Source organism: Pinus tabuliformis, chromosome 9 (assembly GCF_031772625.1).
Source record: "Pinus tabuliformis cultivar Carrire ecotype Pingquan chromosome 9, CPIR1, whole genome shotgun sequence".
In the NCBI taxonomy this organism is placed as follows: domain Eukaryota; kingdom Viridiplantae; phylum Streptophyta; class Pinopsida; order Pinales; family Pinaceae; genus Pinus; species Pinus tabuliformis.
The window spans coordinates 731651559-731665710 of record NC_142307.1 but is presented as its reverse complement, the minus strand read 5'-3'; positions in this window follow the sequence as shown (position 1 = coordinate 731665710).

The following is a 14152-nucleotide window of genomic DNA, read 5'->3' as shown; positions in this document are numbered from 1 at the left end:
ATTTCTTCCATTCCTCGATCCCAAAATTCGGCAGCAGACCTACTAGCCAATGTAGCTTCTAAGCTTCTACCTTCTGAAGACTACAGCCTTGATAGATTTTCTGTAGAATTACTTTTTAGGCCTTCAATTCCTGACAATGTCACTAATTGGAGAGTATTTAACCATGACGATGATATCTTGCAGTTTCTAACTTCGGAAAAATCCTATAACAATCAAGTTATTGAGGAAGATGATCATGATTTACAGATGAAAGAAACACCTCAAGAAAATTCGATCCCTAAACCAGTGGTAAAGCTTGAAGACCTTTATGATATCAAAGACAGGTTTAAACCTGTAATAAATGCAAAGCTTCAAAGTTCTACCCTTAGGTTTGAATTGATAAATCTAGGCACTAACGATGCTCCTCAAAACATCAACTTAGGAATAGGACTTTCCCAGGAAGAAAAGGAAGCATTTATTAAACTATTAAGAAAAAACAAACAGGTCTTTGCTTGGAAATATGACGACTTGAAGACATATGATACATCTATTATCCAGCATACCATTCCTATGCTTCCTGATCAGAAACCGATTCAGCAAAAGTTAAGAAAAATACATCCAAATTTGGAGAGCCAGATAAAGTCGGAGCTTAACAAGCTCTTGAAAGCCAAGATTATTTTTCCGGTCCGACATTCAAACTGGGTCTCTAATATGGTGCCAGTCAGAAAGAAAAATGGCGGCATTCGAATTTGTATTGATTTCAGGAACTTGAATAAAGCAAGCTTAAAAGACAACTTCCCATTGCCTACTATGGAGCAAATTCTACAATCAGTGGCAGGCTCTGAATTAATGTCCTTTCTAGATGGTTTTTCAGGATATAATCAAGTTCTGGTTCATCCTGATGACCAGCTTAAAACTACATTTAGAACAAAATGGGGAACCTATGCATATCAGAAAATGCCTTTTGGACTAATAAATGCAGGAGCGACTTTCCAAAGAGCTATGGATACAGCTTTTAGAGGGTTAATTAATAGAACAGTGGTGGTCTATCTAGACGACATAACTGTATTCTCTAAAGAGAGATCTAATCATTTGCACGATTTAAATCAAATCTTTCAGCGATGCAAAAGATACGGTATTTCTCTGAACCCAAAGAAGTCTTTCTTTGCTCTTGATCAAGGAAAACTCTTAGGCTTTATAGTATCCAAAGATGGCATTTATATTGATCCTGATCGGATTAAGGAAATTTCTGAAATCCCTTTCCCACACAATAAAAAATCAATGCAGTCATTTTTGGGTCAGATTAATTTTGTCAAACGATTTGTTCCAGATTTTTCTCAAATTGTATTACCACTTCAGTCAATGATCAAGAAGAATTCAGTCTTCAAGTGGGGATCAGAAGAAAAGCAAGCTTTTGATGATATCAAGCAATCAATAATCAATGCCCCAGCCTTGAATACTCCAAATTTTTCTAATCATTTTACATTGTATACTATCGCATCCAACTCTTCATATGCTGCTGTACTCACACAACCGAATGACAACAACTTAGAAGCACCCATTTCATTTTTTATCTCAAACCTTCAGGGTGCCGAATTAAATTATTCCGACGTGGAGAAACAAGCCTTTGCTGTATTCAAAGCAGTCAAGCATTACAGACCCTTCCTTTTGAAAACTCACACAAAAGTTATAGTCCCTTTCCCAGCGGTAAGGCAACTATTAATTCAAAAAGAACTGGGTGAAAAAAGAGCCAATTGGGTCACAGCGCTTCAAGAGTATGACTTAGAATTAAAGCCAGCAAAGATTGTTAGGGGCCAAGGTTTTTGCGGGATATTGGCAGGAGCATCAAACATTCCTGAATCAAGCGATATGGATCAGACTGAATCAATCAATCAGATAAGTGTCACTGATTCTGAATCTCAATATGCAGATTTAATATTTTATTTGAAGAACGGTTACGCTCCACCAAATTTATCTTACAAAAATAAAAGGGCCATTAGATTAAAAGCAAAGAATTTCACTCTTATTGATGATGTGCTTTTTAGACAAAATTATGATTCTATCCTGTTAAGATGTCTTGAGAAACCTGAAGCTCAAAAGGTTTTGCAGGAGCTACATGATGGACCAGCAGGAGGACATTTTGGAGTAGACACAACAGCTCACAAAGTTATTCATGCTGGATATTATTGGCCTACTCTTTTTAGAGATGCTCATGAATACGTAAGAAAATGTTTCAATTGCCAAACCTCAAGTGGAAGACAACGGAAATCAGCTTTCCCTTTGCAACCTGTCAACATTGAACAGCCATTTGAACAATGGGGATTAGATATCATTGGGGAAATTACTCCACCATCCTCCAAACAACATAGGTATATCCTCACTGCTACCGATTATTTTACCAAATGGGTGGAGGCTATTCCATTGAAGGCAGCAAATTCAGAGGCAATCATCGAGTTCATAGACCAATTCATCATTACCAGGTTTGGTGTCCCAAACGCTCTCGTTTTTTATAATGCTTCTTATTTCTCAGGAAATGCTATATATGATTTCGCTATTAAAAGGGGATTTAAACTGAAATATTCTGCTAATTATTATCCCCAGGGAAATGGTTTAGCCGAATCTACTAATAAGAATCTCATCAAAATCATTAAGCGAACTGTTGAACAGAATCATAGAAACTGGCACAAATCTTTAGTGTTTGCATTATGGGCTGATAGAATAACACAAAAGGCTTCTATAGGTTCCTCCCCATTTAATCTGGTATATGGAAAAGAAGCAGTATTGCCTACGAATCTTGTTCTACCCTCTTTAGCCCTAGTACAGTACATTGAAGAGACTCCTTCTTCTTCCATCCAATTTAGACATGACCAAATTCTTAAATTAGAAGAAGAAAGGGAAAAAGCCAAAATCACTCATGCCAAACATCAACAAATCATCAAAGCATCCTTTGATTCAGCCTCATCCGGTTCCAAACAGTTTCAAGTTGGTGACTTAGTTCTCAAATGGGACAAGGCCCATGAAGATAAAGGTAAGCATACCAAATTTCAGAAAATGTGGCTTGGACCATTTCAGATCTGTGAGAAGATAGGCCATTCAACCTTTATATTGCAAGACTTATCAGGGTTGAGAGATTCTCTCCCTGTTAATGGCCTGATCTTGAAGAAATTCTTTAATTGAGAAGGTAATCCCTTCTCCTCTTTGTAGATTTGCGTAGTTTGTAGGATCGGTAGGAAATAAAACTGTAGAGTATCCCCATTGACCTTTTGTTGTGTTTGAAGAAGCTGTCTCACAAAAAATAATAAGAATATTTGCTTTTAGATAGTAGAACCCTCAATCAAAAGGAATAATTTTTAGGAAATTAGATATCCTTGTGTTCTGAAATTACAATCTAACTTTTGAAGACTCTTCTCAAGATGTAAAAGTTCTGTGAATCATTTTCTGTTTTCAAAACTGGTCTCCAAAGGTTATCCATTTTAAGATAGAAACTAACCCATTTTCAGCATCTTCAACTTTTCACCTGTCATCCATTTGCTCTTAAGGAGAAAATTGTTCACCCCATTCACTACAGTTTGCGGTTACTCAGAGTGTAATTCTAAAAAATAAAAGATTAAAGATAAGAGGTCTTATTACAAGCCTGCTTACCATGTTCATAAGAAAGTAGTTTGACTGACATTACCAATACTGCCTACCAAAACAGGGTAATGGCTTGAAATTTCAAGACAAGAGGTCTCATCACGAGCCAGCTTGTTCAGTTAAATTATTACCAGTGAATGGCATTGTCAACAGCTGGCCACCAAACCAGGACAATGGCTTTTTATCTTATCAATGACAAAGAAGAAAAAACAGGTGAAAAATAAAATATGAGTACATGTTTTAGCTTCATTCTGTTAACTACACTCTTATGTGAATGGAAAAGTGAACAATACTATGGTTAAAAGGTATCCCTGTCGAGACTATAAACGTTTGCTGGCAACAGAGGCTCTACCTATGACAGAGGAGTTAATTATAAAGCTGATTTGGGAAAGCTTTCTGTTTTATCATTATAAAACAATAAAGGCCTATTTTAAAAACTTAGAATGTATTTATTTTCTTGAAACCAAAAGGGAAGAAGTTAACAGAATAAGTTCACTTTGTTCAGAACGCATGAATATCTAGTTAAATTAGAAGTTTTCCCTTCTGATTGAGTTTCTATTTTCGAAAAGCTTAAGTGTTTGTATTAGTTTCAGAGATAACTGGTTCTTCCAGCGAATCGCCAATTGTTGTGCTCTACAACAACCCCCCCATTTCATAACATTTTCATTCACACAAAAAATTAACATATGGAATGGGTCCCTTTTAAATTTAATTGGCATCAATGCTTTTGTGTTCAAAAAGGTATAATAACCAAATGAGTTTATGTATTTAAGCCTTTTTGAATAACAGTATTCCAATAATAAAGCAATCTTTTGTTACTGCGATAAAGCGATCGCAAGATCGCATATCGCAATGACATGAGAAACACATCAAAAACAGCACCTAGTTCTCCGCCGATGCGATATCGCTATCGGCGATCGGCGATATTCCATGCACACCTAATAAGGGCACATAACTCACGCCCCGACGCGACGCGATATCGGCGATCGGCTATCGGCACTCCCTCATGTGGGAAGAAACCCTTTAAGTTATACACCCGACCCGATGCGATATCGCTATCGGCCGTCGGCAGAATCCCATGCACTTTGATAAGGCGCTCGGGTCTTACCCCCGATGCGATGCGATATCACAATCGTAAATCGGCGAATCACTTTATATACACTTTTTAATGTTTCCACGCGCTAGTCCGATGCGATGTCGCAATCGACACTCGGCAGGATCTTTTTCTACTGATTGTGTAGCATCTATTCCTCGATGCGATGCGATATCGCTCATCGGCGGTCGGCATTCTAAAAAACTCATCGCTTGAAGCCTTAAAGTTATATTGATATCCGGTTGATAAAGCGCACATTTCAAAATGCCATTAAATGCAGGGATAAGGTAATGCATGTGTATTTAAAACTTTGCCCCTTCGATTAACGAACACTTGCGTTTAACCGCCAAAATATCTGTTGCACGCTTAAGGGGGTCATTCAGCCGGATAACGGTGTGATACTCATTTAATGAGTAGCAGGCCTTAAATCACCATTAATGCATCTGCAATATCTTCCCAGTGATTGGATCCGCAACCACTTTTGAGAATTAATATCACCACACTTCAAATGATATATCTTTCCCTTTATGGATTTTCATTGTTATTTCCTTGTTACGATTTCTCTTGCATTTGTGTAGAATTCATCTGTTGAGAGAAGCCTGAGCATGATGGGGAAGAAATCCAAGAGGACCGTGGGCTCCGCTACTGCATCTGTTGCAGGACAAGCTGCCGCGGATAAGAAGAAAGGCCTAATTTCAGACACTACGTGCACTGGTCTCACTAGGACTTCATGGCAGGGCACATATAATCTATTAGAGGCTGAGCAACCGAAAGTAATAGTGACAGAAGCTAGTGTGGATGTACTGAAGAAGTCCAATGCTACTCTCAAAGACTTGGCCGATTCCTTCCTGCACAGGATAGCAGCCAGAGAGCAGGTCCTTCCCTACACTGATGTAGTGCGCTGGGCAATTGAAGAAATTCCAATCATCGATAGAACGTTTCACACAAGGAATGGAAGGATTTTCGGGTCGTTTAAGCCAGAGCACCTAAGGCAAATGTATCATTTGCCCGAGCCAGAGAAAATCTATAACAAAGCCTTCGTGGAGAAATTTGCAGCCGAGAATGAAGTACAATCTGAACCCATCCGGGATTGGAGGCAGAATCCGGCCAAACACAAGCACGAAAGCTCGGGTAAGTACTCCGTCGATTCTTTGGCTTCTCCCTATTGTTATGCGGGGATTATGATGTGTAGGCTATGGGGGTTACATGACTCCGCTAATTTCGACATAGAAATGGTTCCTCTGATGGAAGCAGCTGTTAATAGTATAATCATGTATTGGGCCACCATTCTTTCTGATAAGTTGGCTGTAGCTGTTCGTGACTTTAGAGCCAAATCCAGAGTTACCGAAAGGAAAATCCCGCCATTTTATTATAGTGCTTACATTATGGATACTTTGTGTTTTAATTCTGAGTTTCCTATCCTCGGTTGGAGGTGGACCACCCAAGACCCCTCACCCATTCATTTGTACCATCAGAAATTGTGGAAGTCCTCTTACAAGGACCATTTGTATCAAATTTGCAATGGTTTTATGGTTCCTATTCATTATTCCATTTTTGATCGGCCTATTCCCAAAATCTCCTATCTCGCTTCCTTCGACTTACCAGCTGTAGCAGGTTGGTTTGGAGAAGAGAATTTTACCTATATTAGGGTTTATGGGAGCCAGGCCAAGCCGCATGTTCTCCCTTTATATGTTCCAGACAAATTGTTGGCCCGAGAAATCTCCTACCAGATTATGGCCGAGAGTGTCACACAAACTCTCAAGAAAGAAAAGAAGAGGGGCTGGCCCTCTTTTCCCTTGAGAATTGGTGTTTTTACTCTGCATGATCTCAAGCATGCAGAAAAAGAGGCAACAAAGATGCAAGCTTTATCCCTGGCCACTATCCCAAGCAGACTCTATGATCCACATAAAACTGTCTATACTGCCCTAGAACAGGCCAAATTAACAAAAATTGACCATCAAGAGGATATGTTTGATGACCTGTTCATCGCCGCCGATACAATAGGCCAGACCAAAGAGCTTGCTAGAATGAGATATAATGATGAGACGTTAACTGAGTTCAATAAACTTAGAGAGCAGAGGTTGCAAACTCTGCCTCTAGATTTATTGACAACAACCCCAGCGTCTTCCTCAAGCGAGCCTGGTCGGCAACAGACGAGCCAACCTCCTGTTACAACTAATGATCAAAAGAAACAACAGGAGGAAAGGCAAAAGAAGCTGCAGGCAGAAAAGCAAAGAAAAGAGCAAGCTGAGAGGCAGAAGAAGGAGCAGATAGAAAAACAGCAAAAGGCGCAGAAGGATCAAGAACAGAGAAAGCAGAAAGAGATAGAGGAACAGAGGAAGAAAGAAGAAGAGGAGAAACAAAAGAAAGAACTGGCAGATAGGCAGAAAAAGGAATTGGCAGATAGGCAGAAAAGGAAGCATAACAACAGCAAACATGATTGAACAAACAAGTTATCATGACTTGGAGGAGAGGGGAAGGTCAATCGCTGGAGTAAATACTTTAACCTCCGAGGCATATTGGCTCTTTCTAATCAAGCCACACACTCAAAGGTCGGCCCTCAAATGTTTAACAGATGCTCTTGGATGCCTGATCCCCGACATTCAGGATGCCACATATGATGCCCAACTCACTTCGCGTCTCAACACTCCACCAGAAGTAGAGCCAATGCTGGCGATATGTCAGCTGAGGTTTAAAGGCAAAGAGCCCACCAAATGAAGCATTGCTGCCGACTGCCAGATCGCCAAGGAAGATGAAAAAATATTTATTGATGCCAATTTAATAGCTTTTCAGTTTCTTAGATATTTAGATTAGCTTAGTATTTATAGACCCTTTCATTGTTTTGGAAAGGGTCGTAAAATTTTGTAATAGACTTAAAGGCTGAAGTTTGCACTATTGTGCTTCAGCCTATATTCTTTTGTGAAACTCGACCGATAGTTCTTAATTTAACGAGAAGGCCGTTTTATACAATTGCGCACTATTGTCTCTTGTTTGGAATGCTTTCTGGTTTGAAGGAAGGACTGCGACATAGCGATTAATATACTGGATTGTTAAGCAGCTTACATGGTACTTTTATCTGCATCTGTCTTCTTTCCTCTTATATGAATTGTTGTGTTATTATTTTTGCTATTGTTGAATACATGTATGCGCTGTAACAGCAAATCTTCATTTCGTTCCACTATTGGATGTTTTGTGATATGCCCTCTCTTTTAATCATGCATGTAGCAATGATATGAATGACAAAGTGTAGTAATTCGCTATTATCGCTCTGCATAACTAATTATGCAGAGCAATCTTAAATGGTTTAAACATCTATTCTTTAGTGTTAGAGTCATCTATATGCCTGCCTTAAAGCACAGATTATCAAACGCTACGCTCTAAAAATTGATAAGTCCCGGGATTAGATTATAGTTAGTATATTTCGCCAATAGTTTTAGTTGTTCGCTTATCACCACCATATATCATAAGTTACTCATCCATCCCGTTTACTTATAATTCTTGGGAAACTGGTCCCATTATCCCCAGTCGGAGCCACTATTCCAAACGGAAAAGGAGCTGTACTAAGGTCCGGACCGGGTGGTTTCCCCAATGTTGTTGCAACGATTTTCGGGGCATCAACACAAGGACAATAGGTTTCAAGTGGGAGATTGGGAGTTATTGTTTGATTCAAAGTTTAAAGATTTTCAAGGCAAGTTTCAAACTCATTGGCTTAGGCCATATGAGATTGAAAAAGTTTTTAGTAATGGAGCAGCGAGGATAAGAACAATAGATGAAACTAAAACTCCTCTTCTTGTGAATGGTTATAGATTAAAGATATATCAGAGACCAATTTCAAAAGAGGAGTTCACTAAGATTTTCCAAGACAATTCTGAAATGAAGCTAGTGAAGAAGAATTCTTCTTCTCCATTAACTTAGTCTTTATTTTTCCTAAAAAAGAGAAAAAAATAAAATAAAATTGTATAAGAGCGAAAACCAATCATTGATTGGCATACTTATACAGAAAATACAGGGTGAAAATCAGAGATTTCTGACACCTTATATTTTCCATTTTCTTTCTGTAATAAGTAGTAAAAAAAAGCTATAGTCACTCTACAGTTTATATTCTGCAAATTTACCATCTCATCTCACCTCACTCCATTTTATTTTTGCAGTTTCACTTCATTTCATTGTCATATTTCATCAATAACTTTTTCAATTTTTCCTTTTATAGTTTCCATTCCATCTTCATTTCATTTATCATCTTGTCTTACATCTCATTTCATTTCACTTACATAGCCACTTCCATTTCATTCATGATCCATAAGCCATATTCCACTTTCGGTTTCACGTTCTACAGTTGATTTTGTTCTGCAGCTACAATTTGTTTATCAGTTCAGGCACAAGTGTATAGCTCATTATAAAATCATGTATATAGGGAATTGAAGAAAAAAAATCAATTTGTGAAGACCAAACCATGCTACAGGTACCTATGGATCAACATCAACCATCATTTGATTTGACCGCCACTATATCTCCGTCATATCTTCCATCTTTAATTACAAACGGTCTTAATGATTCTTTCATAACAAATCTCCGCTTCAAAATCCATAACCTGTACTCAAATGGTCCTCCACAACTCCACCTATTAACGGTCAAGATGATGATGTGACCTACCTATCTATGACTCTCTAAACCCTTACTGTCTATTTATTACATGCAAACTCTTAAGTTTATCTCTCATATTCACGCAGTCATTTCATATACATAGTCTTTCCATTTTCTATATACACAGTCATTCCATTTTTCATATACACACAGTCTTTCCATTTTCATATATATGCAGTCATTCCATTTCCATACACACAGTCATTCCATTTCTTAAATAGCACTCGTTTTATAGACAGTAAGAGTAATTTTGAAGGTTAACCAAAAATAGGGGATATGGGGCTTATTGTCAGGACAGAGCCCGTAGGGGTAAAGTATATGGAGGGGTATCCACAGCTTAAAGGGATGCTACAGAAGGCCATATGGTTAAATTTTATTGAGAAATTTGACGGCTACCACAAGGAAATTACCAAGTCTTTTGCAAGGTCATTTGATGGCACAAAAGTGGAGATAGGAGATATCTAATTTGCAGTCACAAAATCCTTCATAGCAGAAGCAATACAGTTGTCGAGACAAGGAGAAAGATGGTTTAAAAACAAGGAATTTCATGGTGAATCTTGGAAAGATAACTTTAGAAACCCAGGTATGGATGCTACAGTATTTAGGAAGGGAATTCCTATTTCAGCACTCAAGAACAAATGGGGTAATATGTTGTTGATATTGCAAAAATTCATTACATGTGAAGGAAGATTTGAGTTTATGTATGTTTACCATATACACGTATTAATGAATTTTTTATAAAATGGAACCATCAACCTTCCCTTCTTCCTTCTAAATAGTCTGAGAAGGATGGCTACAAATGTCCAAAAGAAAATTGAATTCATAGAAACAACTATGTATCATCATGGATTAGTGAAAACACTAGTTGAATTCCATTTGAAAACTATAGGGGATACCTGGGAAGATTTCTTGGTAAGAAATTTTTTCTAGGATGCTCCAGAGTCACCTGAGGAAAGTCATGTTAAGAAAAGTAGGAGGAGAAAGATCAGCATTAACATTCAAAACAAATCTGGAACCTCCTCACAAAAGAATGATGCAGAGACAACTTCTAAACCAGAGGTTAGAAAGCATAATAAGCAGAAAGGAAAAATGAAAGAGAGAGATGAAGAAATCAATGAAGACATTCCTAAACCTTCATCACCACAAGAAGATGAACAATTACTCTCTGAAAGACTGACCAAGATTAAGGAGCAAATCAAGAAAAAGAAGGAGATAGGGAAGAGGAAGAAGGACACAAGAGAAGAAACCATAAGCTTCCAAAACCTGAGAAGGAGCTCTAGACTTCGAGGTAAGGTGAGGAAGGTAACATCAAAAGAAGCCCGGTTCATAAAATTAGAGGAAGAAACACCAGTTCAATCTCTTGACAGTATTCCACCTGAACACAGTCCACAAAACTCTCCTCCACAGAATTTTGAAGGCAGCCCAAGCAGAGCTTCTCCTGGCATAGATCCAGTACAACAACAAGTCTATGACTACATAGAGTCATTAGAGAGAAAGGATACCTCAATGGATCCAGGATCCTCAACCAATCTAGAGCAGCCTGTCAATCCACAAGAACCTCTAACTAGCTCTCTCAAACAAGAAATATTTGAGTTAGAGATTTTGAACAGGCACATTCAAAGAGAAAATGAAACCTTGAGGGAACAAAAAAAGCTAGATAAACCATTCATGACAATACAATGTTGCACCTAGGATTATGGTACAAGAAAAATAGGAAGTTGGAGAGGAAAAATAGGATTTGCGCAGAACAATTATCAACCTCAAATACAAACTTCTTATGAAGAAGCCCAGGATGGTAGTCAGTGCAAGGAGAAGTAAGAAAAGGAAGTTGGATGTGCTGGCAGAAGTGTCAGAATAGATGCAATAGGAGAAATATGGTCACATTTTTTAAAATTGCATGGGGACATGCAATGATTTTACAGTGGGGGTATGTTGAGCCTCAAAATAACTCTTTCCCTAGCAACTCTTCTCATTCCTTTTCTTTGTTTTTCCATAAGAAAGGTGCATTTTCATCACCAACAACTAGTATATACTGTCTTGAGGAGGACATTTAGTGATTTACATGTTATGCTAAATTATGTTTTGATGTTTGAATAAATTTTTGTATATTAGCTACAGATCGTAGCCTATTATGTAGCTAATCAGTTGTTCCACAGCTACCTTCATGCTCTAACAGGTTCCAGGTGTCAGAAGGAGAAACTAGCCACATGTGAAACTTGGAAATCATCATGACATGGACCTTGTCCTATTCATTCAGCCCAGGTCGACAAAGAAGATGGCACAAGACTACGGTCAATGGATAAGTCAAACACAAAGAGATCAAAGGTAACAGGACTCTATTTTGTGGTTAATTAATGTGTTTCACAATGATGGGAAGCGTTATCCAGAGCAACTACCTACACCTAGAGACTCCAACAGCCACCTGTACAAATGAATCCAACAACGACCATGTCTTGGATTTATGTCTCCAACAACCGAGGAAGAAATTCTACATATCTGTCTTCTACGTGTTTGGTTGTAGCATGCTTTTCTCCACAAATAGTTATATGCGTTTTCTTATAAATACCTGTGTAAAGGGCCGAAGAAGTTAGTAGTAATAGTAATAGTTTTATTATGAAATTCAAGTTCTAAACTCTGTAATTTCTAGGCATTTTGTGTCCCTATTTTAATATGAGAAGACCGCATGTTTTTACGAACATCTAAAGGAGTTCTTGGAGGTCATTGAGCAAGCATAACCTAATCAGTTGCAGAGGGCCCCTGCACTGAAGAAGGTTTCGTTTCATTTTATTTATTTTTTCTTCTTCTTGTTAACTATAAATTCATCATTTTCTTTCTAAAACAGTGTTTATAATCGTTTTCTTACTAACAATGTTTATAATGCAATTTCAATCATTTTCTTATTAACAATGTTTATAATTTAGAGCAGTTTCCATTAGCTTGATCTCTTTTTAGTTTTTTATCAGTAGTTTAGAAGATAGAACTCAATGGTGTAATCTTGTTTCCACAATTAAAAAAAGAACCTTGTTTCAAGATGAGAGTAGGATTGAAGAATGATAAGGATACATTGTTGGATAGTTTACTTCATTTATTGTTTTGTTAGTTTAAATTCTCAATTAAACTGATCAGTGTCATTTGTTGTCTTTGCCATTTTATTTTTAGTTTACGAACTCATGGTGTTAATGAATGTTTATGGAAAACCCTTCAAGTTGATAATTCATCCTTAACTAAGTGGTTGAACATTTTATCTATGAAATGAGTTATTTCTGCATCTCTATATTTGCTTTCTCTTATATTAATGAAGTACAAAATTACTCAAATGTCATCCCAAGGAGACTTTCTCCCAAAATTGAAAAGCAGAGTAACCAAGTATTTCATTTAATAGTATTTCTATAATTAGTTAGACATCAGTTGCAAATTTCACTTTCAATTTTAATTCATGATTTGGAAATAATGGTAAAATAAGAATAGAAACTTTGTTTTCATTTCTTTCTTAGCTTTGCTTCCATATCTTTCTTAGCTCTGTTTTCATTTCCTTTTTTTAGCTCTATTTTCATTTTTAGATTTTGAGCAGTCTTTACAAAAGTTAGATTTAGTTCTGATAATTTACATTATAAATCATTAGGAATTACAAGACCAAAAACCCCCCAAAACAACATAAAACATAAAAACAACGAAGTAAGTCTAAAGGTTAGCTAGCATAAGCAGTGCACTACACTTCATCAGTTTATGATACTCGGATTGATAATTTATGTAGAGAAATTTAGGACACTAAGTTGACCAAACAATTCATGTGGGGTCTTCCATTGTTGTAACAGTTTTTTGTCAATAGGTTTTGGAACAAAATGTTGGAAATTAGATACAATGAGATCACAGAACTGCTCAAGTGAATGCACGCTTCCAGGAGGCACACTCCAGCACCATCATTGTCGGGATTCATGAAGTGTGTATGCAAGTAGCAGGCTGACCTCCTCTGCATAGAACTCATCTACATACTCAAGGAATACATAGAAGTCTTCTAAGTACTAAGGCCAGGCTACTTCGCCTTCACCATCATACGTGAATTTAGACAAGAGATAAAAAAATCCCTCGTGATGTTGAGAGGCTCGGCATGCGAAAGACATCATGGAGGGATGAGTCTAACAGAATCCATGATAGATGTGCAAAGGTTCAAAATAGGATGAGAGGACACAGCTTTTCATTTGGCCCTCCTTCTAGCTCCAGAAATGTTGATGGTCTTGGACCTGCCAACATGTCTGGGGATCTCCCTGGTAAAAAGTCCCAACTAGACCTTAGACCATTTGGTGTAGGAGTCCCAACAGTGGGTCGTATGCTATCGCCTTGAGCGCGGTTGCGCGCAGAGGCAAGTAAGATGTCCTTGTTGGTATCAAGGGTGTGACATATCCAACAAGTCAAGGAAGGTGCATGAACGGTTCTAACACACAAAAAGTGAGGTGAGTGTGCCCCTTGGAAACCTATGAAAGCACGTGGCTAAGAAGTGAACACACAAGCAAATATGCATCACAAACTGGAAAGAAAGTAAGCTAACAATCCAAAGTGATGGTTAAACCAACAACACATTTCAATAAGATTCATACATACATATACAGAGAGAGTCTATACACACATGTGTGAGTAAATAGATACATATATCATTATCGTAAACAAGTTATTTGATATACAATAACAACATATGCATGAAATGTGTTGGCTCTGTTATATTAAGAAGTGAAAGTTCCAATCATACAGTACAACCATGACCAATCACTATTCCCGATAGCAGAACGTTACTGTCACTGTCACCTA